This window comes from Heliangelus exortis, chromosome 8 (genome assembly GCF_036169615.1).
Source record: "Heliangelus exortis chromosome 8, bHelExo1.hap1, whole genome shotgun sequence".
Lineage (NCBI taxonomy): Eukaryota > Metazoa > Chordata > Aves > Apodiformes > Trochilidae > Heliangelus > Heliangelus exortis.
The window spans coordinates 24,778,010-24,799,298 of NC_092429.1; positions in this window are offsets into that span (position 1 = coordinate 24,778,010).

The following is a 21,289-nucleotide window of genomic DNA, read 5'->3' on the forward strand; positions in this document are numbered from 1 at the left end:
ATTGTGTGATTGTATGATTCTACATCTTTCCTGAGCTGCTCATGTTTCTATAGAGCTCCACAGTTCTACATTTGAACCATCTGTTTCACAGGCTGGAAGGTCTTGCTCTATTTAGTAATTGCTTATACAGACCTTTACTCATTCCTGTTCCCCCATCTGGATGACTCCGAGATGCATTTTCTGGAGGAGAGATCAGAAAACCAGGAACATCATTCACAAGGTATTGGGTTCACCTTGAGTTTATTCAATAGCCTAATGATATTTTGATCTTTCCTCCTCTAGTAATTATTCTGAATATTTCAGCTACTTTTCTGACAATGATTAAGCACAGGGATTTTAGGTTTCATGGAATTATCTAACAATTCAACCCAAAATCTCATTCCAGGCTGCTAGCAGAAAGCTTTCAGCCCTTCATTATACTACTCAAGTTAAACTGTTTCTTTCCATGTGCTTTATTTTACTTCCACTTACATTGAGTTTCAGCTGCAGCTTGATTATCCTGTCACTCTGTCTCAGCAATTCTTTCTGCAGTCCTTGGCCCCAAATTTTACTACTCACCTCAAATATCATTGTTCTTAAAATAAATTTCAGTATTTTTCCTTAAATTGCCAAACACAACAATTGCATTAAAAATGCACAGGAAATTTAACAGGTAAAATACAAATGTTTAAGTTGGACTCATGCTTCACAGAACACAGGGAACAATTCTGCATAGACACAGAGTGTTTCCTACTTTTTTTTTTTCAAAAAGAATAGAAATTATGTTTTATGAAGTAACAAGCATATATGAGTATGTAAAAAATAAAATTTGATACCATAAAAAATTATATTGACAGGCCCTAAAATAACAATTACTTGCAGAGAACTGTTTCAAATCAGTTTATAATGGCTTGATTTAGCTCTAGTTTTACCATATACTGAAAGGTGCACTACTTTCAGATAAATATGTTTTATTCACAGTTTTTGGTAGCAAAAGAATTCCAGTCTGCAGGTCACTATATATAGAATCAGGCAAATGTGCTTGGGTAGAAAAAACACAAAGAAAACAAATCCATGGCCATATTAACATAACTTTGGTTTTAAGTTATATATTACAATGACTATTTCCTCAGCTTTCTTGTAAAAATAGAGTTCTTTATTTCTACTAAATGGTATTTTCTTTCATCTGACAATATTTGGAGATGCAATCTAGTAACGGAAAATTAAAACGTGCAATTTCAGCTACAGGGACTTCTCTTCAATAATGGAGCTATCCAACCAAAACTCTTCTTCATTGAGGGTTTCAGTAGCAGGTGGTCCCTATCCTGAACGAAAGCCTACTGAAGTAAGAAACTTTGCTGCTGATAACCTTCCTGAAAATTGTTCTATTTATGCCCTACTTTCTAGACTCATTAAATTTCTAGAGGTGATCTTTCTTATTCATTCACCATGAAAGTCAAATAATACACAGTAGACATTGTCATTTACATTGGAGAATATTTTATACAACCCTTTTCATGCTTTCTGCCTTACTATTAAGCAACTACACCAATTATGCATAAATAAAAACATCAAATTCAAATAGTGTGAGCAAATTTAAATAGACAGGGTCATTAATACACAACTTACTGCTTGAAGTTAATGGGTGACTTGGTCACACTCAATGTGTTTGGAATAATGTGTGCTTTAGATTTTGGAATGGATAATGATTTCCTGATATGGTAAAGAGGAAAATTTATTCTGCTACATGTATACTTAACATGACAAAATATTAACTCAGTGCACTAATGTTTGAAGCACTGGAGAAATGAGTAGAATAAAGAGAGGCTCAAATGAGAATGGCATTATTTTTTCTTCAATCTTCTTTACAAACAAACAAATGAAATGTCTCTCAACAAACAGCATTCATGTTGAGCAAAACACTCTGGGCTGATAAACTCCTTCAGGCTTGTCTTCATGGTTCCTGTAATTTGTAGTAGGCACAGGAATCAAACCCAGCTCCTGCTTTTCTCATGTCCATGTTAAATGAGAACAGAGAAGTGCAGACACACAATCAAGCCTATACAAATGTGTCAGAGTTTGGGTTTCATTCATTTCCAAAGAAGCAGCACCAGGTAAAAAAAAAAACTTCCTAAAACATTCTTGCACCACTTATGGGTATTTTTCTCTGAGAAAAAGCACCTATTTACATAAACCTAATTTAATGTAGATGTAAATTTGGTAGCAGCACTTGAGGCTAAAGAGTGATCTGAAGCTGTGAATAAAACTTTTAGTAAAATAATATAATTAAAGCTATATTGAGAACATGGAACAAATACATGCATATAACTCTATGTATGTGATTAGGTACTGTGTCCATCGTTACCTTGTAGACATATGAGATACCAAAATAAAATATAAATGCTGTCTTGCTGCATGAGGGAGAGAATTAAATCTTCATAGCTGGATTTACTAGAGATGCATTGAAATCAATCTCTTTAAAAGACATTTTAAGGACATAAACAAGTGTTGTATATACCCAGGGCAAAATTAAACATAAAAATGTATTGCCTCTGAGGCAGAACAAAATAGTTTCTTGCAGTGAACAATATTGCAGAGTCGCAGCATGGGTTTTGAATTGTATTTCAGTGAAGAGGCTCTGAAAAAGAAAAACACATTAATAATAAGCTTCTGCCTGTGATAATGGAGGTTTTGAAATTCTTGGTTTTAGTGTAAGTGAGGAAAAGCTTTTTGGATTTTTTTTTTCCCCTAATTCAAAGTAACAGCACATTCTCTATACTACTGGCGACTGTGCTGGGATTTAATTTCTCTTAGTGGACAGCTGGCAACTTGCTCATCAGGAAATGTTTCTCTTTGCCTCTTTTCTTCTACTTTTCCCTCCATCTTTTCCCCATCTAACCAAGGTGATGCCTTACATTTCACCAGACAATACATAATTTTACTGAATCAGAGAGACAAAGAGTAATTCCTTTTAAGTATGATTCTCAGATGGGAAATCTGAACCTTTGCCAGAGGACAGCATCAGAAACAGTGTAACAGCACAGTACTACAACATAATTCCATAAAACCATGTAATACTTTGTCTTTTACTTTACTTTGGGGTACACATAGCCCTTATAACATTTTCCCAACCTGTTCTCTGCCAAGGAATGCCCCTTCCACTGGAAAAGGTGAGCAAGCACTTTCCCCTTCAGACTGGGTAGAATCACCAGCCCTTGGATCAACTCAGATGGAGGTGAATTATTTGGGAACCAGCACAGCCTCTGATATTTTCCAAGCCCCAAGTATTTATTCCCAAGATATGGGAAACAAACTAGAATGCTTGCAATTCCTTTCTTGTATCACCAGGATGGATGGCTCGAGTAAAGTATTTCTTTTACTTGTGTCCTAATGGCAGTTTCTCTGGTGTGCAAAATAATGAGGAAGAGGAATTGGAATATACAGAAGAAGAGCTGAATATGCATAATCATCATGGAACTTCACACTGTGATATATTATTTTGGTGCTGTACAGCAGATGTACTATATTTACTTTAATATCTTCAAAACAGCATGGATGCAGTGATGTGCATTCTGCTCTCCCAATAGGAAATCATTGTCATTTCCCATAATTTTCTCTTTCTTAAAATCTTGGAACACTCTCTTGCTTTTATATCTATTTCGTCACTCCACCACATATATTTTTCTTTTTTTACAGAGTCACTCCTTTGTTAAGTGTCATACTCAGTGTTCTTCCACTTATAAATACTTGAATTTAATTTCTTATGAAGCATGCATGATGGATCCAACAAGGGGGATGGTAAGCATTGTGTGAATAAGCTTGCTTTCCTCCCCCAAAAAAAAGAAAATTTCAAGGTCTTAATTTACTCATTTTTTGTTTTGTTTGTTCTTTATTTTTTTTTTCAAATGTCTTTTCCTTAGTTCTGTTTTTTTATTTGTCTAGATAAATGCTTCTCATCCATACTCCTGCATGCTGTACATATTTCCCTCAAGAATATTAATATCTGCCAGTGGGAAATAACTGCTGAACAGCAGCTTCTTTTATGCTGAGCTAATTTAGGAAGGCATTCACCTTGCCCTCAACTTTGTTAAACCAACCAGTGGTCGGAGGTTTTGACCTTTTATTTCTAAATATAAAAATAAAAATGTCAATGCAGCTGTAGGGAACCGATTAGAAAACTGCCCTTCCTAGGAGACAAGTGAGAACGACAAAGACCTCCAAGAACCCAAGTAGAGAAGATGCATTTTAATTCTCTCTTTTTTTTTTTTTGCTTCTACTATTTAGAGCTGGGTAAGACAGAGCTATAGACTCCCTGCATTGTCTGTCTAGTGTTTAGCAGCCACATTGAAGAATATTGTCTGCTTCTTATATAAGATGATCTCAAAGCACTGTACATTCTACAAATTAATTAAATCCAATAAGGTCCCTGAACGATCAGCTTATGGGACTCCTGAGGCACTTTGGCTTGATTCCCTAGCTTAGTTTTATTTGGTAAGTGGTGGAAAGTCATGCTAAATTAGGGTTTTGAGGTATTAGCACTGGGCAGAAAAAAGCTATTGTAGCAAAGACAAAACAGACCAGAAATGGGCAGGAATTTTAGTTGTAGAAACACTATGGAAAAGCCAACACGCAGGACTGGGAAGAGGTTTAAACTGTGGTCCTGGACAGAGTTTTCCAAGTACACTGAAACAACAGGAATCCTGAATCATTACACCTGATTTCTTTCTCTCAAGGGAGGTGAAATCTGGACTACAATGAAAAAGCACCATCACAGAATTGTAGAATCATCAGAGCTGAAAGAAATCTCTAGAGATCATCTAGTCCAACCCCTGTGCTAAAGTAGGATTGCCTAGAGCACATTAGCCTGGATTTTGAAAACCAGTTGGGTTTTGAATGTGTTCAGAGAAGGGAACTCCACAACCTCTCTGGGCAGTCTGTTGCACCCTCAAAGTAAAGAAGTTTTTCCTCATGTTTTGGTGGAACTTCCTGTGTTCCAGTTGTGCCCATCACCTCTTTCCCTGCCCCTTGGCACTAGTGAAAATCCAGGGTCCATCCTCCTTACAGTCTCCCATTAGATATTTATAGACATTGGCAAGGACTCATCTCAATCTTCTCTCCAGACCAAACACTCCCAGCTCTCACAACCTTTCTTCATAAAACAGATGCTCCAGTCTCTCCATCATCTTTGTTGCCCCCTCTGCTGGACTCTCTCCAGTATTTCCCTAGAGGTCCACTTGTTAACTTTCACATGAATATGAGAACTAATAGTCTGCACTTTTGCATCTTTTTGTATTCCTTTTTCATTGCTTGCTTCTACATGGAGACTCCTTCAAACTGATGGGATTGTGACTGCATTTTGAGCAATGCAATTTTGAGCAACTACTTGAACATAACATTTTCATTACATTTTTTTTTCTAAATCTAGAGGACTCACACATTTAAAGTTTTATTTTAATTTAGTGAATCCATTAGCTCAAGAGAATGTACTTTATGAAAACCTGTGTCTTGGTATGAGCCTGGATTAGGACTCCTTGTGTCCAAGATGAATTAATTGCATTCAAGAAGAAGATCTGACTTAATCCTGAGAAGAGTCCATTTGAACCTTGAAACTCTTGACGTGCTTTATCCATGGTTTGTTTTTAAGTCCCAGAAAGTATCAGTGTTTTCCATAAGACAAAGAACCCTTGATCAATTGTCTTCCTTATTAATTTCTGTCCTTTTTTCTCAGACATCTGCAAAGCAAGCAGGAGGCAGAGGCCCATGCCTCTGCCATTTAGCAATGAGCTACTTGTATCCTGGAAAATGTTGTGTCAGAAACTGATGTACAAACTTTGTGCTACCTCCTCATAAATATTTTCTTCCATAAATGCAGCTGGAAGTTCAGCTCTTTCCAATGTTGGGGTTTTTTTGAGTGTATATTAATTGACACTGTAATGAAAACTAAAATAGTTCATTATGTGTGATATATCTAGGCAAAGAGTTCATTCATCTGGGCAGGATTATATGAAATATATGAAACATGGACCAATTATTATGTGGTTTGTGAGACAAGGATTATTCTTAGCAGCAAGGACCCAGTACTCAAAGACAAATATTTTATATTTGTCAGAAGAAAACAAAACCAAATCTTTTTAAAAAGGCTGAAGATTTGATCAATAGATCATACACATACATAGAAAATGAATGTTATCTTCCAGTTCAGCATTTCATTGGCCAATATGATAAATACATTTTAAATACATCCCAAGGTTTCTTCAGAAAATACTGTATTATTAAAGAGGCAACATGGTGCCATTTTGTGCATCAGCTGAAAAGCTGAGCATGTTTTTCTTAAATTTATTAATAGTAACTGTTCTTCCAAAGTAATTTGGTTCACTTGGACTCTCAATATTCTTTCTGTTTAACAGCCAAGTGTCAAAGCATTTTTGTGCCTTAAGACCCTCACCATTTGCAATAATCTTTGCAGCTGCCAATATGAGTGAAATACCTCCCCAAAACATTATCCTTTCTCATCTTGCATGGATTATCACATTGCTTCACCATGCCTTCAACCAGCCTTGGCTCAGCCCTTGCTCATGGCTTAGGATTGGGGGCTCAGCTACTCATGGGAATTGCAGGGCCATAAACAACATATAGAAAAAATATTCCTGGGTAGTCAAATTGTCCTTCAAGTTTGTCTCCATTAAATCTCATGTTTTTGCACAGATTCAAGTCATCCTGGGTCACCAAGAAGCTTAATACACTCAAGAAAGCCAAGAATTGTTCCCTTCAACTTTCCAAGCAGCTTCTGAAAAAGACTGAAAGGCTGAAATATGCAAATAAACCTCTTAAAGTCTCTGCAAAGGCAAAGAATTTACTGGTGAAAAGAAGCTGTCTGGGGAAGAAGAGGAAGGGGTATTTATTTCTGCACTAGTAGGAAGAGAACCATGTTGGAAAAAAAACTATGTGAGAGAGAAATCCTCAAGTGCAATCTGAGATATGTGGTACTTCTCCAGACAGGGATTTCTCCTGTCTACTGCACCTTCCCAGGCAGATATAACACTTTCCCTTGCCTTAGCAGTCCCTTCTCTTGTTCATCTGTACATTGCTTTTAAAAAGAAATTCTTGCACTGAGATGTGGTCTCTTGCAATGGTGGTCTGCAAAGGACTTGTTGGATGCTGAAGCAGCAAATTCCTGAATGAATTAGCATTTTCTGACAGATGGCTTGTCAAAACTGTCCTTTCGAGAGAGGTGAATTACAAAGAAGAGAAAGAATTTGTTTAATTGTGGTGCATCTGATGTTGATATTTCATAAAAAATATGTTAATTTATACATTTTCTTTAATTTTTGGGGGGGAGGGGTGTAGGGAAGGAATATTGTCTAGAAGTAAAAAATACTAGACTAGATATTAATCTGAACTAGTATTTTAAAATCTTATGGTAGAACAGAGGCTCTTCTACGTGATAATAAGTGCATAGACTTAATTAGACTGTTGATAAAAAACCTATTTGAAGCCTGCTGAATTCTTAAAATTATTGCTCCTACTGGTCTCAGTGGACTTTGAGTATATTCTGATGTGGTGTCTGGGGAAAAAAAAATCACTATTTGGTGTATCTGGGTTCTGTGATATCGTCCTGATTGAGAATAGGGATGAGTGACTCTTTTTGGGAGAAGTATTATGATTTTTTTTCTGTGTCAGGTTAAAGTATGTTGGTGTGATTACATGTGACAGGCTGCTGAAGATTATACACCACGATTTTGCCAATTTGCTTAGTGACAGCTGTGACAAGTATATAAACTGCTATAGTCCTTTTACTGTCTGGCCAAATTACCAAGCAAGAGTGATTCATGTTATGTGTATTTATTAAGTTGAGTTGTTTACATAATAACCAGCCAAGGAGTCCAATAATAATGAGAAAAAGTGTTTAATCCATATGGCATTTACTTTACTCCTGTTACTTAAGGCAGAAGCATCATAACAGGAACTTCAAAAAACATAATTGCCAACCTTTCTTAATTTAAAGTCTTAATTCTTAATTAAATTCTTAATTTAAAGAATCCTAGAATCATAGACTGGTTGGGGTTGGAAGGGACTTTAAAGATCATCAGTGATCCCCTGAATGGGCAGGGGCACCTCCCATTAAAGCATACACTAAGGAATTATTAGTCTTTGAAAAATAAATTGATAAGTCTTATAAAACCTTTTCAAAATACCCTCAAAATTAAGATGTTTAGAAGGAATGTGAATCCCCGTGGCACAGCATAACTTTCTTTAAATGCCGTTTTTAAGGCAACAGACTAAAGTTATTTTACCTCCATGATAATTAAACCATTATCCTCTGATGGAGCTTCCTATTAACATTCCAAAGAGCTAACGAAAAAATGGAGGAATGAGTAAGGAGCTTTGAATGGCACAAATAAGTGTATGGAGTTACAAGATTTAAAACACGGTTTTCAGGGAAAATTTTTATATAAAGCAGAATTCTGTGTCAAGAAGTACAATGGAAAATATATTTTAACAACATGGATTTTACAAATGTTAAGATGCTATTTTCTTTTTGAGCATTCTGAGAGTTTAAAAGTCAAATAAATGATATGAAGTAACCACACTAGACACAAGATGAGGCTTTGTTATTAACATAAGACCTTCCAACAGGATTGCACCCATCCAGGGTTTGCAGTTCAGCCAATGCCAACCCACTCAGAGGTGCAGATCAAGCCCCATCCTCTGACTACTGACTCTATTCAATGCAGTAATTTCAAATTTGAGTTAGAAAGAAGAGGTAATTCTGGGCTTGGTGCATAAAAGGAGGCAATTTCTATTCTTTTGTTTTGCCAGCTTCAGTGTCATCAAAGCTGGCAGTTAGAAAAGGAAGGACTTGATATACAACAGAAATATCTGGATAGGACCATAAATGGTGACTGAATTCATGAGGAAGGTGTCTCTCTGTCTGTGCCAATTCCAGGCAGATTTTTGTCCTAATTGATTTAAGACAGCACTACAGATTTTCCAGCCTTCTTAGAAAAGTAATTTAGTATCTTCTGCTATCCTTGCATCGAGCAGATTCCCTCTTTTACAGTCTGTAACATATTTTTGTGATTTCAGGTTCATTAGTACAGATGCTCTCTGCAAGAGATGCAGAACAGAGAGTTCCTTTTTTTATTTGCTGTCTTTTTTTATATTGGTAACGTCATGTCATGTCAGCTTTGTCCTCAAATAAAGTGTTGTGTTAAGCATTAAATTGTGTGGGCAAGTGACGATGCTGTGGCTTGAGCATTTCCTTAGTAACTGGCTAAAGGGCTAGGGAATGGATCTTAATGTGTTTAGAGAGCATGCTGAAATTTGTAGGATATGTGAATATGAATCACATATTGGTGGGACTCACTAATATTCTGTACAAGGAGCAGTAAAGAAAGAGAAATTCTTTCAAATTTGGAATTAATGATGTTGTTGCAGTTCTTTAAGGGGTCAAAAGGGCAGCTATGAAAGCCCCTTTCACAAAGTACATTAATGAATGACTTGAATGTGTGCCAGTGGTGGCTATGAAATATATATGCATTTTTACTGGGATGTTCTGGGTTTATAGCATGAATTTGGAAAACTAATGAGCAAAGCTATGGCTGTCTGATGATCAATAAAAGATGAGGAAGTTTTTAGGATTAGCATCAGAAAATAGTTAAAAGGCAGCAGGAGAGCAAGAAAAAAAATACAACTTTCATATGAATGCAAAATGGACAAATACACAAGAGGAGCTATTGCACAGATGTTGCTTTTCCTCCACTTCCTTCATGTTTTCTCTCTGCATCATTTTCCCACTGCTCTGAACATTCAGCATGAAATGATTTTTCATTTACGTGGCTGTGAAGACTGGTGGAGACACCAGTACAATTTCTTCTCCTGCCTTGGTACAGTTGTTGGATTATTCCACATAAGTAAGCATTACTTGACACAAAACAGTTGCCAAAAACAGCATAAGGAGAACTGGGAGAGGCATTCTGATTTGTAGCAAATTCCATCAAATACCTTATCTGAGCCATCTGGGAAATATTCTAGGACTACATCAAAAGCTATGACTTACCCTTAGTGTCACTCTAACACTTGAGGGTACTGCTTAATTCTCCATTTAGCACAGATAACTCTGTTGATCTTTTGTAAAAAAAGTATCAGAAATCAGAACAGATCTGCTAAATAAAGCCTTGCATACCCTGGAAGATAATGGTGTGTTTTTATTCAGAATGGGATCTAGCTGTGACTGTCCACACTGTAGTGCAGCAGATATAAAGGTATATATTTTGACTAATGAGGACTAATAAATGATTAATGCATTCTGTTATCAAGCCAGAGCTTCTCAAGTCAAATAAATTTTATTGACTGATGTGAACTTAGAATCCAATTTGATTTTCATTGGTGTAAATATCAATTAACACCACAGAAATCTGCAATGAATGCAATAAATGAGAAGGATTTTATTTGAACCACTCAGTTTCTTTGAGGAATTATAACTACACATCCTATGCAGCTCAAAAAGAAGCCATAATCTGAAGAAAAAAAAATATATATTTTTTGAGGATTTTAAAATGTGGCCTCACAACCCCTTGGGGAAGTTCTCTAGCACCCTGCTCTCTGCAGCACTTTGCCACCATGTCCTTTCCCAAAAAACATAGACCAGGGAACTCCAGGTCACTCCCTGATCCTTTCCTGTCCTGGTACATGTGTAGAGGGCCAGGTTTGGCTCAAACCTCTCCTCTCTCCTCAATAGCACCCTAGGGCAGTGAGTGCTGTGCTGCCATGAGCAGTAAGTGTCTGGAAGCTCCAGGAAATCCTCATTCCTTGGGGTCTTGCCATTTCTCCTTTGCCCTCTGCTTGCCTAAAGAAAAGGCTTCCCAAGGCGATGGACAAACACAGCTTTACCTGGGCAAATGATCACTATGGGACTTGAAAAACAGGACAGAACCAGAGTGTGCTGAGGGGGAGCTCATCCTTCAGGCAGCAGAAGATGCCAGGAATGAGACTGTCTGATCAGCACCTTCAGGGTGCTCCACATCTGAAGGATTCCATGGGTTTGGGCTTGTTGCTTTAGCTATATTAAAACAGGGTCAGTTCCCAGAGAAGAGCTGCACCTCATCCTGGCTTAGCCATGGCAGCAGCAGGGTTTGGAAGCCACACAGTGCTTTCTGATCTGCATTCACCCTTACACAGCAGGTCAGAATGTAAATGGTCTGAGTTGCCAGGGAACAGAGGCAGAGTTCTTCTTCTCCTCCCCTCAAATTTCTTCAAGGGCTCAAGGGCTGTGGCCCAAAAAAAGACTGAGATGACCCACAATGTCTGGAGAGCCTTCTGAGCATCCCCTCCAGACCACGGCAGCCGCTTTCCCTTCCAGGAGAAATCTGGGCACCGTAATGCCCCAAGTGCCCCCGACATGTTCCCCTGCCCCTAAAGCATCTCCCTGGAGAAGGACCTGGCATGGCAGCACCCTGCCCGGACTCTGTCCCCTGCCCCTGCTCACCACTGGTGATCTCAAACACCTTCTCCCTACTTTGGCCCCACACACCAAGCCCTGAGAAGAAAACATCAGACACCATGCTCCCTGGCACTCTCCACAGCCCCCAGCCTGGCCACCTCGGCTGCGCGTCCTCCCACCCCTCCACAGCTCTGACCCCACAGGAGACCAGGAGTGACATGGTGGCACAGAGCAAGCATGGGCAGGGCTGGCAGAGGGAGGACAAGGCCCTGTAGGGAGCAGGCCCTCTGGGAGCCACACAGCTGCTCCTGACTGCAAGGGCAGTGGTGAGGGCAGGGGCCAGGCTACCAGAAGGGGGCCCCCTCAGGGGCTGTGGCTCACCGAGGCTCATGGCCTCTGTTCTCATGGTGTTCTGAACATTCCTCAGGAATGGCAGGCTTGGATTCAAGTATTCTGCAGCCCTGCTCCTGTCCTGCACCAGCTGGAGAGAGCACAAAGCAATGGAGACATCCCAGGCCCTCCTCCTAGCACCAGCCTTTCCCCTTCACCCCAAGGCTATTCCCATCTCTTGGTCTGCAGGACTAAGGTGGAGAGGGAGCCACAGGCAGAGAGGTCCCGGGGGTGCAGAGACCTCTACCCCCCTGTAGGGTGTGGAAGGGGAGAGTGGCCTGGAGAAGAGCTCCTGGAGACTCTTTTCTTGAGAACCGGGAACAAGGATGCAGCTCCAGGCTGTGGGCTCTGGGCTGCAGCAGTGCAGGAGAGGCAGACCTGCAGAGCCCACAGCCCGAGACATGGGGGCAGCCCTCATCCAGCCTGAGGCCTGCGGGTTGTCTTTGCCAAGCACTCTCCTGTCCTCCATGCCTGCACCCAGAGTCCAAGCTGTTGCCCCTTGAGAAGCTCTGCTGCAGTAAGGAGGGCTGTTCTGGAGGCCTGCACAACAGCAGAAGCTGGGAGATGGCACCACAGCCTGGGGAAGGAGACCCTGGCATCACCCTGTGCCTGGCTTTGTTCTTGGGCTAATCCTGCCCATAGGAACCTGGGACATGCACTGCCCCAAACATCTGCATCTCTGCTTAGCTTTGGAACCTGTACCTTGGCCACGCTCTGGGTTGTGTCACTCGTGTGAATGAAGAGTGGGAGCAGGCACCTTTGCACGTTGTTCTTCATCTGCCTCATGTTACTCCCAGCCACCTTCTTCACCAGCTTTGTGAGGAGGCTGATGGAGAGTTCCCTCAGCTGGCTGGACACCTGCTAGGGAGAAGCACTGTAGGATTTCAGCAAGAGCAGCTCTGCCCCTGGTGAGCCCGTGCACAGCTGGTGGAGCCCTGGGGGCTGATAGCAGCTGTGAGGGAGAAGATGGTCTGGGCTACAGAATCCAGAAACTATCCCACCAGAGTCCAGAGGAGAAAGGAGAGGAGCAGCTCCTGCTCCCAGTGCTGCATACAGGGCTAAGCTGAAGGCGGCTGTCCTTGCCCAGTCCTCCTGGGCTCCAAGCTCCTATGTCAGCCTTACACTGTCAAAAACAAGCAGGAACTTTTCCACCAGTTCCAGAGCAATGGGCCTGGCCTCCTTCTGTTTAGGCATCACATTTCTGTAGATCGTCAGTGCCTTCCTCTTGTTATATGCATTGCCATGCTGCAGGACTTCCATCAAGTCTGGCAGGAGCACCTGCATTTTTCTTGCCTGTGTGAAAAACAAAAACAAAAACAATTTCCATTTTGTGGGAAGATCCATCCCTGGAAACCCCCCCAGGCAGCCACCAGAACCCACCATGGCAGGGCAGGTGTTTGACTGACTACCAGCCAAGGCCAAGCCACCACCTCACTCACTGCTCCGGAACCCGGCTGCCAACATCTCTTCCCCTCCAGGACACCCTGCTCACCATGCCAGGTCTCTTTGACAGCGTTGAGAAGCCCTTGAGTGCCAGCGAGAGCATCTCCCGGCTCTGTTTCCTCAGAAACCTCCACAATTTGTATGTTTGAGCAAAATGCTCATCTGCCAAATAAATGCTGGCCAGCAGCTGAGAGAAACCCAGCAGTGAGGGATGGGAAGAGCTGGTGGAGCTCCCCACAATGTGCAGTTCCTTCTTACTGGCAGCTGAGGACAAGGACATGGAATTTTTTTCTGATAACTCACAGCCAAGCAAGATGTATTCTCTGTGACACTGCAGAAGAGCATCTCCTGCTTCCTGTGCCAGACCTGGTTGAACAGCTCCATCAAAACCTTCTCCAACCTCTGGGGCACAGAGAACACCACCTTCCAAATATTCAGGCCAGTTCTGCAAACCAGAGTGCCCTGTCAACAGCACTGCCTCAGCCACAGCACCATGGCCTGGGACAGCCCTGCAGGATGAAGCCGCTGCCCTGCAGGTGGCAGCAGGAGAGGGATGAAGTGGTGTTCCCTGGGGCCACGGGAGCCACGACTGCCTCCCTAGGGCATTTTTGAACCATCTTGGGAAGCAGTGACTTCACCCCCTGACAGGCTGACAATGTGTTGATGGATTGCAGGTTCTGGTAAATGCAGCTCATTAGCTTTGGCTCCTGGAGGGAACACAGGTGGGGACCGATGATGCTGCCATTGGAGTGCAGCCTCAGCTGTCCTTCCCGCCCTCCTTGCTGCCTTCAGTTCCCAAGCTATCCAAGTCTGGGAGGGAAGGAGGGATAGAGGGAGAAACAAGACCTGACAGGGCTGAGGGGCAGGGCAACCCTGGCACAGGCCCCTCACATCCACCAGTGAGAGGTCAGGGTCTCCCGTGATCCCACCCATCACACTTCTGGCCAGATGCTTGTCACAGATGCTGAGTTCCCTCATGCCCACAAAGATTTTGATGATGAAACCTGTCCTCTCCAAAGGCTTGAGGTACTTTGCTAATATCTATGGGAGGAAGGAAGGGAGTCAGACGCCATGTCACATATGCCCTGATGATGTGGCTTATTTGGGCCATGCCAGCAGCCCTGGCAAGAGATGCTCAGCAGCGCTGGTGACAGTGCCTCCAGGAAATCTGGCAGCAGGGGCTGTAGTCCCTGCCCACCAGAGTATGAGGAGAGAGGGCCCTCAGGGTGAGGGAGGAGGTTTGGGGTGATGGGCACAGGGTGCTGGCTCTACACCCACCCAGGGTTTGCTGGTGCCCAGGAGGGTTGAAGCTGCTGCTGGGACACTGGATGCCCTTGCATCATCCCTGCTGGAACCCTCTCCCCAGAGACAGAGTGGCTGTGCCAGCACCACTGTTTCTGGGTGCTATAACAACCCCAGTTTCCTCAGCCTGTCTTCATGGGGGAGATGCTCCAGCCCTTTGATTATTTCAGTGGCTCTCCTCCAGATATGTTCCAGGACCTCTATGTCCTTCTTATGTTGAAGACTCCATAACTGGACACAGTACTCCAGGTACACCACTCATCACAAATCTCCATTTGGACACCATCCATCAGATCCCTGTCATCCATCCCAGTTTAGAGATCAGAATGTCATGCAGGATAGTGTCAAATCCTTTGCACAGGTCCAGGTAGATGATGTCTGTTGCTCTGCCATTATCCACCATGCATGCCATATTAGTGCCATACAATCAGTGTGCAAGGAGATTGGGTGCAGGAGACAGCAAGCTGAAGGTGCCAGAGGTTGCAGAAAGACTTTTAGTGCCTTCTGACCACTGCCAACTCCTTTTCCCTTGCTCTGATCTCATGGTGCTGCTGTGAGGAAAAACACAAAACTGATCAGGATGTGGTCCTGTGCAACCTGGTCTAAGTGAGCCTGCTTGGACAGATGTTGGACCAGATGACCTCCACATATCCCTTCCAACCTCCACCCTCCTGTGTGAATCTGTTCTTTGTTTGCACTCCTGAAGCACCTCAACTCAAACTTGATACTTACAGAAAAGCATGTTGGGACAAGGGACAATCCCCTACTCCTCCCTGAGGATTCATCACAAAGCACCTCCCTGATCCACAATATCTTATGGCAGACACAGTCAGAGAGAAAAGATCACTTAATTCTGGTGGGAGAATAATTACCAAAAAATAATATATTTTTTTTTAACTGCTTGAAAATGTCATTGATGCTTGTGTTTGTTTTTTAAGTATGAAACATAGAGAGGAAGCTGGATAGTGCCACTTACCTTCCTGTGTTAATTTTCTAGGGTGTGTTTGGCTATAATGAGTCCACAATCATCACCAAACCTTCTGAACTCAAGCTCCACAGCCACCTCCTGGACTGGTTTGTACAAGTAACTTCTATCTGTGCCTTGTTATTTTTCATCAGCAAAATGGGAGTAGAGATACTGACCTCTGCTGAAAGCACTGAAAAAGAAAAGCTAAGTAGCGTGAATCAGTCTTAAAATGGCATAAAATTCGATGGTAAATTTCAGGACTTGTCTCCCTCTGGAATTTTTGAAGCTCAAAAGTTCACAGGTTATCAGAAAATGTCTCCACAAGTGCTCAAGTGTTATTTTTGCTATTGACTCCAATATAATGAGAGAGAGAAAGAAAGGGAGAAGGGTTGCTTCTGCATCAATTTCTCCAGCATATACAATTTGTGGATCTCATGTCAGCTCCTAAGGATAAACAACTCATCACAAACTTTTTCAGGGAAACAAGTAGCAGCTATGTGCCAAAATAATGTTAAGATATTTCCAGTTTTTAAAAATCATTTGTACACTGTGATTATTATTAATTATTATTCGAGCCTCTGACTCAGACTTTACAGTCTGTACTACACAAGGAAAAAAGGTATCTACTTTTATGCAGATGTCAGCCAACATGAAATCTAGCATACTTTTATTTCAGAAATTGCACATGTAATTGCATGCAAAAAACCCACCAATTGGTGTTTTGTTGTGCTCTTATTAGGTGCAATGTCTGTGCAGAGCAGCAGTCATTAACAGACAGGCAGAGGTGCTCCTGGATCTGCTGGGATATGTTACTGGACCATATTATTTCCTTGTTACATTAAACTGCCTATATGTCATGTTCCCTGTCAATGAGACCTCCCTTGCCCCAGACACAGGTGGATAGGTTGTCAACAGAGATGTCATGCATAAATAGGGACATTAAAGCACAGAGTCAGCTGTGTCCTTTTGTGAGCAAAATGTGTCCTTTTGTGAGCAAAACTCAATGAGTTGATGTAAGTTATAGCATGGTGGATACACATCATCTCATTTTTTCAGAAGCTGGAGATCACCCTTCCTTTTCAAGGGTTTGTGTCACTTTTGTTTAAAAATGCTCAAGTATAATATGAATTATAATGCTAAGAATGAATGATAGTAATAATAACAGTCATCATAATGAGTGAATTTTGGTTTTGAGGTTTCCAACTGGCTGAATTTGTAAGCTTGCTACATTCCCAATGCAACAATCTCTGATATTTTATCAGGTATCTACTTATGTATATGTGTATGTATGTAGGTATCTATTTATCAATCAGTATATAAAATATGGATATCCAGTTTCAATGATCTTAAAATGTGTGGATAGCCTTGGAAGAGTGATGAAAGTACTGGTATCAGCCAAAGACTTGGGTACATCTGCTCAAGGGACATCAACTAAAACAGATCAAATGTTCAAAGTTATTCTAGTTCTGCATTAAAATGGCTGAGACTGGCTTTTTTTCCTGACATCTTGCCAGGACAAAAAATCAATTTATCCTTTTGATAAGTGTGGAAAATCAACAGGTGTAATAGTAGCCAGTTTCGCATGCTTTTTTGTAATGCCATCTGTCTCAGGTATTAAAAATAAAATATAACCCTTCAGAAACTAAATTATTATTCCTGTTAATTGGCACTGTATCTGTAACAGAATGGAGCGTTCAAGCTCTCAAAAACCATTAAAAAGGGGCCAGAACTCACTTGAAGAATATGTGTTTCTTCCTCAAACTCAGGTCACATTAAAAAAAAAAAAGTGACAAGACTGCAATACATTTAAAAAGAAGTGACAAGTCTTCAACACATTTCATGTATTTCTTTACTTGCCCCCTGGACAAGTCAGCCACACACACAGGTTCTCTCAGAGTAGTGTGAAGAATCCTTAGTGTGCATTTAATTTGATTTAATGTTTGGTGGGGTGTTTGTAATAAGAAATAAAAAAAAAAAAGAAAAAATAAAATTCAGTGGACTAGGTGACCTGATTCCAACTCAAATCATTCTGTGGTTCTATGATTAAATTTATTCACTCACAACACACTTTGTGTGTTGTTACCACTACTGTCACTGCCTATACAGAACTGTTAGTCCTTTCCAGTTATACCCTAAAATAATTGTTAAGTATGTGATACCATGAGCAATAGGGTTGGGTGTGTGTTTTGTTGGACGGTGTAACCACAATGTTACTAAATGCTGATATGCTGTTGCTGTACAGTGGTTTATCAGCTCTCCAGACCTTTCTTTATCAGAGAGTGCTGGCCTGCTTTATCAACGACAAATGTCTAAGTCACCCCTGACTGCCTTCTTTCCCCTTTTTACCTACACAAATCTTCTGAGTGAAGAGAGAAATTGGAAGATGGTTTGTCTTCTGTCTCAGTAAAATGATAACAAATCTGAATGATGCTGAAAATTTGGGACTTGCATTTCAGCAGTTCCATTATAGAGTAAATTAAATTTTACCGATTATGGTGCTGACAAAACAACCTATGTGCTAAAAATAAAAGCTACTTGTTGATGTGTGGTTGTTTCTTATATAAAAAATCAGAAAAAGTAGTTTTAATATTTCTCAAATCTCAGAAAACTATCAGTGCTTCAAAAGTACAGCAGTACTGTATTTCCAATCTAAGGAAAAAAACCAAAGCAAACAAAAAAAAAAAGCGAAACCAAACCAAACCAAAAAAAACAAACAAACAAAAAAAAAACAACAAAAAAGCTCCCAAACAGACAAAACCAATCAAAGCCACCCTGATTTGTACAGAATGAAATTACTAGGAAAGTAGAGAAGAATTATTAAAATGGGAAAGGTTTTACCTAGAAATGCCATTAAATAAAACCAGAAATTAACATGATATCATGTAGCACTGAAACATTCATTTCTTGTCTTTTTGTCCTCCATTAAAGGTGACACGAACTGGTACATACTGATATAGTTATAGAAATGATCATGTTTGAGTAGTTAATAAGACAACAACAATTTGATTTTTAAAGCTATCTTTAGACACAAGATTTTACATATGGGGAAAAGGAGAAATAGAAACAAATCTTTGTATTGTCCCAATAACAGAAAAAACATGGGAAAATTCTCAGTGACATCAGCTTGGAGAATCTGCAGCCTTACTCCAAGTCACACCTCTCCAGCAGTGTTTTCAATACCATTGGCCACCAGCATTGATGCAGATGTCAAACTATAGATGACACCTTCCTATAAAGTTCATTCTCTTGCAGGGGATAAGTGTAGTTTAATAAATTTTGATTACTGAACTTGAGAGACATGAAAATTTGGAAATTTAGGTTTATTCCAGTAGCTCCAAATCCATGTGAACAAGCTTCTTTGGAAAAGCCCAGAGAAATGTCCTCTTTCTTCTTTGTGAGTTTTTTTTCTCCATTATGAGTTACATTTATCAGAAAGAAAGTGAAGAAAATGTCTGAAAAAAATGGAGTTTAATTTAGCAGAAAACTAAAGCTTCTCCAAAGGAATGAGTGATAGTTTCTGGATAACAGTTATAAAAATGTTCTCTTATTTAGAATAAATAATATATTGTACCAAATTTACCTTGAGGATAAATTCATCACTAGAACAGGTTTGTCCACTTACTCAAAAATTTTGGTGATCAGGCATTTCAGGACCCAGCTGGAGAGTTTTATGGAAGGCATGAATGTGAACTGTGAAACTCAGAATAAAGCAGCACTAATGAGGAGGGCTGCATCACAGGATTTTCTGAGCTCTGAAACTTGAAAGACTCAGGACACAGAAAGTTTATTTGAGGCTCTATTAAGTGAAGTCTCAGCTAAGACACTGACAGATCACTTGTGGGAAATAGTAGGTATATGCAGCCAGTTCACAAATGCATACATTTCAAAGAGATTTATTTGCTGTGCTCTCCAATGACTTGAAAAACTCCCCAGTCAGATGAAGGTTGATAACACTATTAAAAACCCCCACCTCTATAGACATTAGAAAGAACTATTCTATAACATTTTTCCCTCCCCCCTCCTCCCCTTTTTTTTCCCCAGCTATGTTATTTTTCTTTTGGATAATATCCTTACAGTTATTGCCACACCCTTTTTCTCTAGGCTTAATTTCATGTATTTTGTGCTTAGGAATGCTCTGTGGGCACTTGAAATGTCAGCACCTTCTTCACATAGCATGGAAGAAGAAAGGTTTAGAAACACATCAACATCAACCTTGAATTCTCTGCTTGCTCCTTAACTATAGCATGGGGATGCTAAACTGATGCTTTTAAGGTGAGCATTTCAGAATCACCCTATTGCTCCTGATGTGGCAAGGGAATGACCCTGGAATTAGAAATATCAGTGCCTTGCAGCCTTGGTGCTGATGTGAACTTTACTGGGGGGAGGAAGATGATATAAGCATATATTTTGTATTTATCAAAGTTTGGCTTTTTTGAGATAGCCATACTATCTTTATTGATGAAGAGCTACTCCTGTGTGCATTGTGGTGGGTAGTGACCCACACTGCATATAATTTCTAATAACTGGGGACATTTATGGGTTCTCCTAAAAACAAAGCGTGGCTCAGAGAATAAGGAAGAGTTCCTGAGGATAAAGCTATGAACTGGTCATTACTAATAACCCAGAAAACTGCAAAAATTTAATAAAATTTGCACATATTCTGCACTAATATCACAGGCTCTTCCTTGTCAACAACATGCAGCTCTTTCTTATTATTCTTTATTTTACAAACCATTGCTCGTTCTTTATTTCAGTCAACATGAGTCTAACTGGGAAAAAAAGCCAAAAGGATTCCTCCTTCTCCCCCTTCAAACCGTCTCACTTCAAAATTCTTCAGAAATGAAGAAATGAAGAAAATCTGAAATTAAAAACTCATGTGAAAGAGGGAATGTAAGTACTAGAGAAGTGAAATGCTTTTATCCTTGGTAAAAGGGAACATTGGTTTTTTTCTTAGGAGGAGCAAGGGCTGGCTGGAGAAGGACTGCAATCCTGATGAAGCACACAGTCTTGTCTTCCCTGGAGGATAAATTTCCTAGGTGGGGAGATGCTGTTAAAAGGAATTGTTCCCTTAACAAATAAATTTATTGCTAAGGAGCACTGCCACCTGTCTCCATCTACTTCAAGATAGGTTGGTATCTCCACAGAAATTCTTGGTTTTAACTTAAGAGATTTCCTTGCCATTTAAAGAAAGTGCTTAAAAGTAAAGTGGTTAAAGTAAGTATTATCAGAAGGAAGGAGTGAGTGGTTAAAATAAATAATACCAAAAATGAAGATATTTTTGTATTATATTACATCAAACTTAAATGGAGTGCAGTACTGCATACCTCAATAAGTAGACAATGGTAATAATACCCAGAATTTTAAGTAAAAAGTAAAAAATAAAGGTTAATTCTGGTCATTAGAAAGTTGTTAATTGCAAAACTGGAGGTTTTCTTAATTGCTTTTCCTCAAGGGTAGTTTTGAAATTATTCTGAGCTGAATGAAATATGAGTTTTCTCTTCTTTTCCTAATAACAAACCCTTGCTCAGACCTTACAAACCCTTCAGTTAATTATCTCTGTGAAAATCTCGATTAAGACTTCTATTTATTTTTCTTGGTACTTGGGCTTACTCAAAGAAGTGCATGTTAGCCAAGTAATACATAAGTGAAACCTCCTTTATCAGGAACCAAAAGCCACAGATGATATAGACACAATTAATTAAAACTTTTAGTCTTGGTTCCTTTGAACTGAGAGAAAAACAGTGTAACAAATTGCATAACAAAGA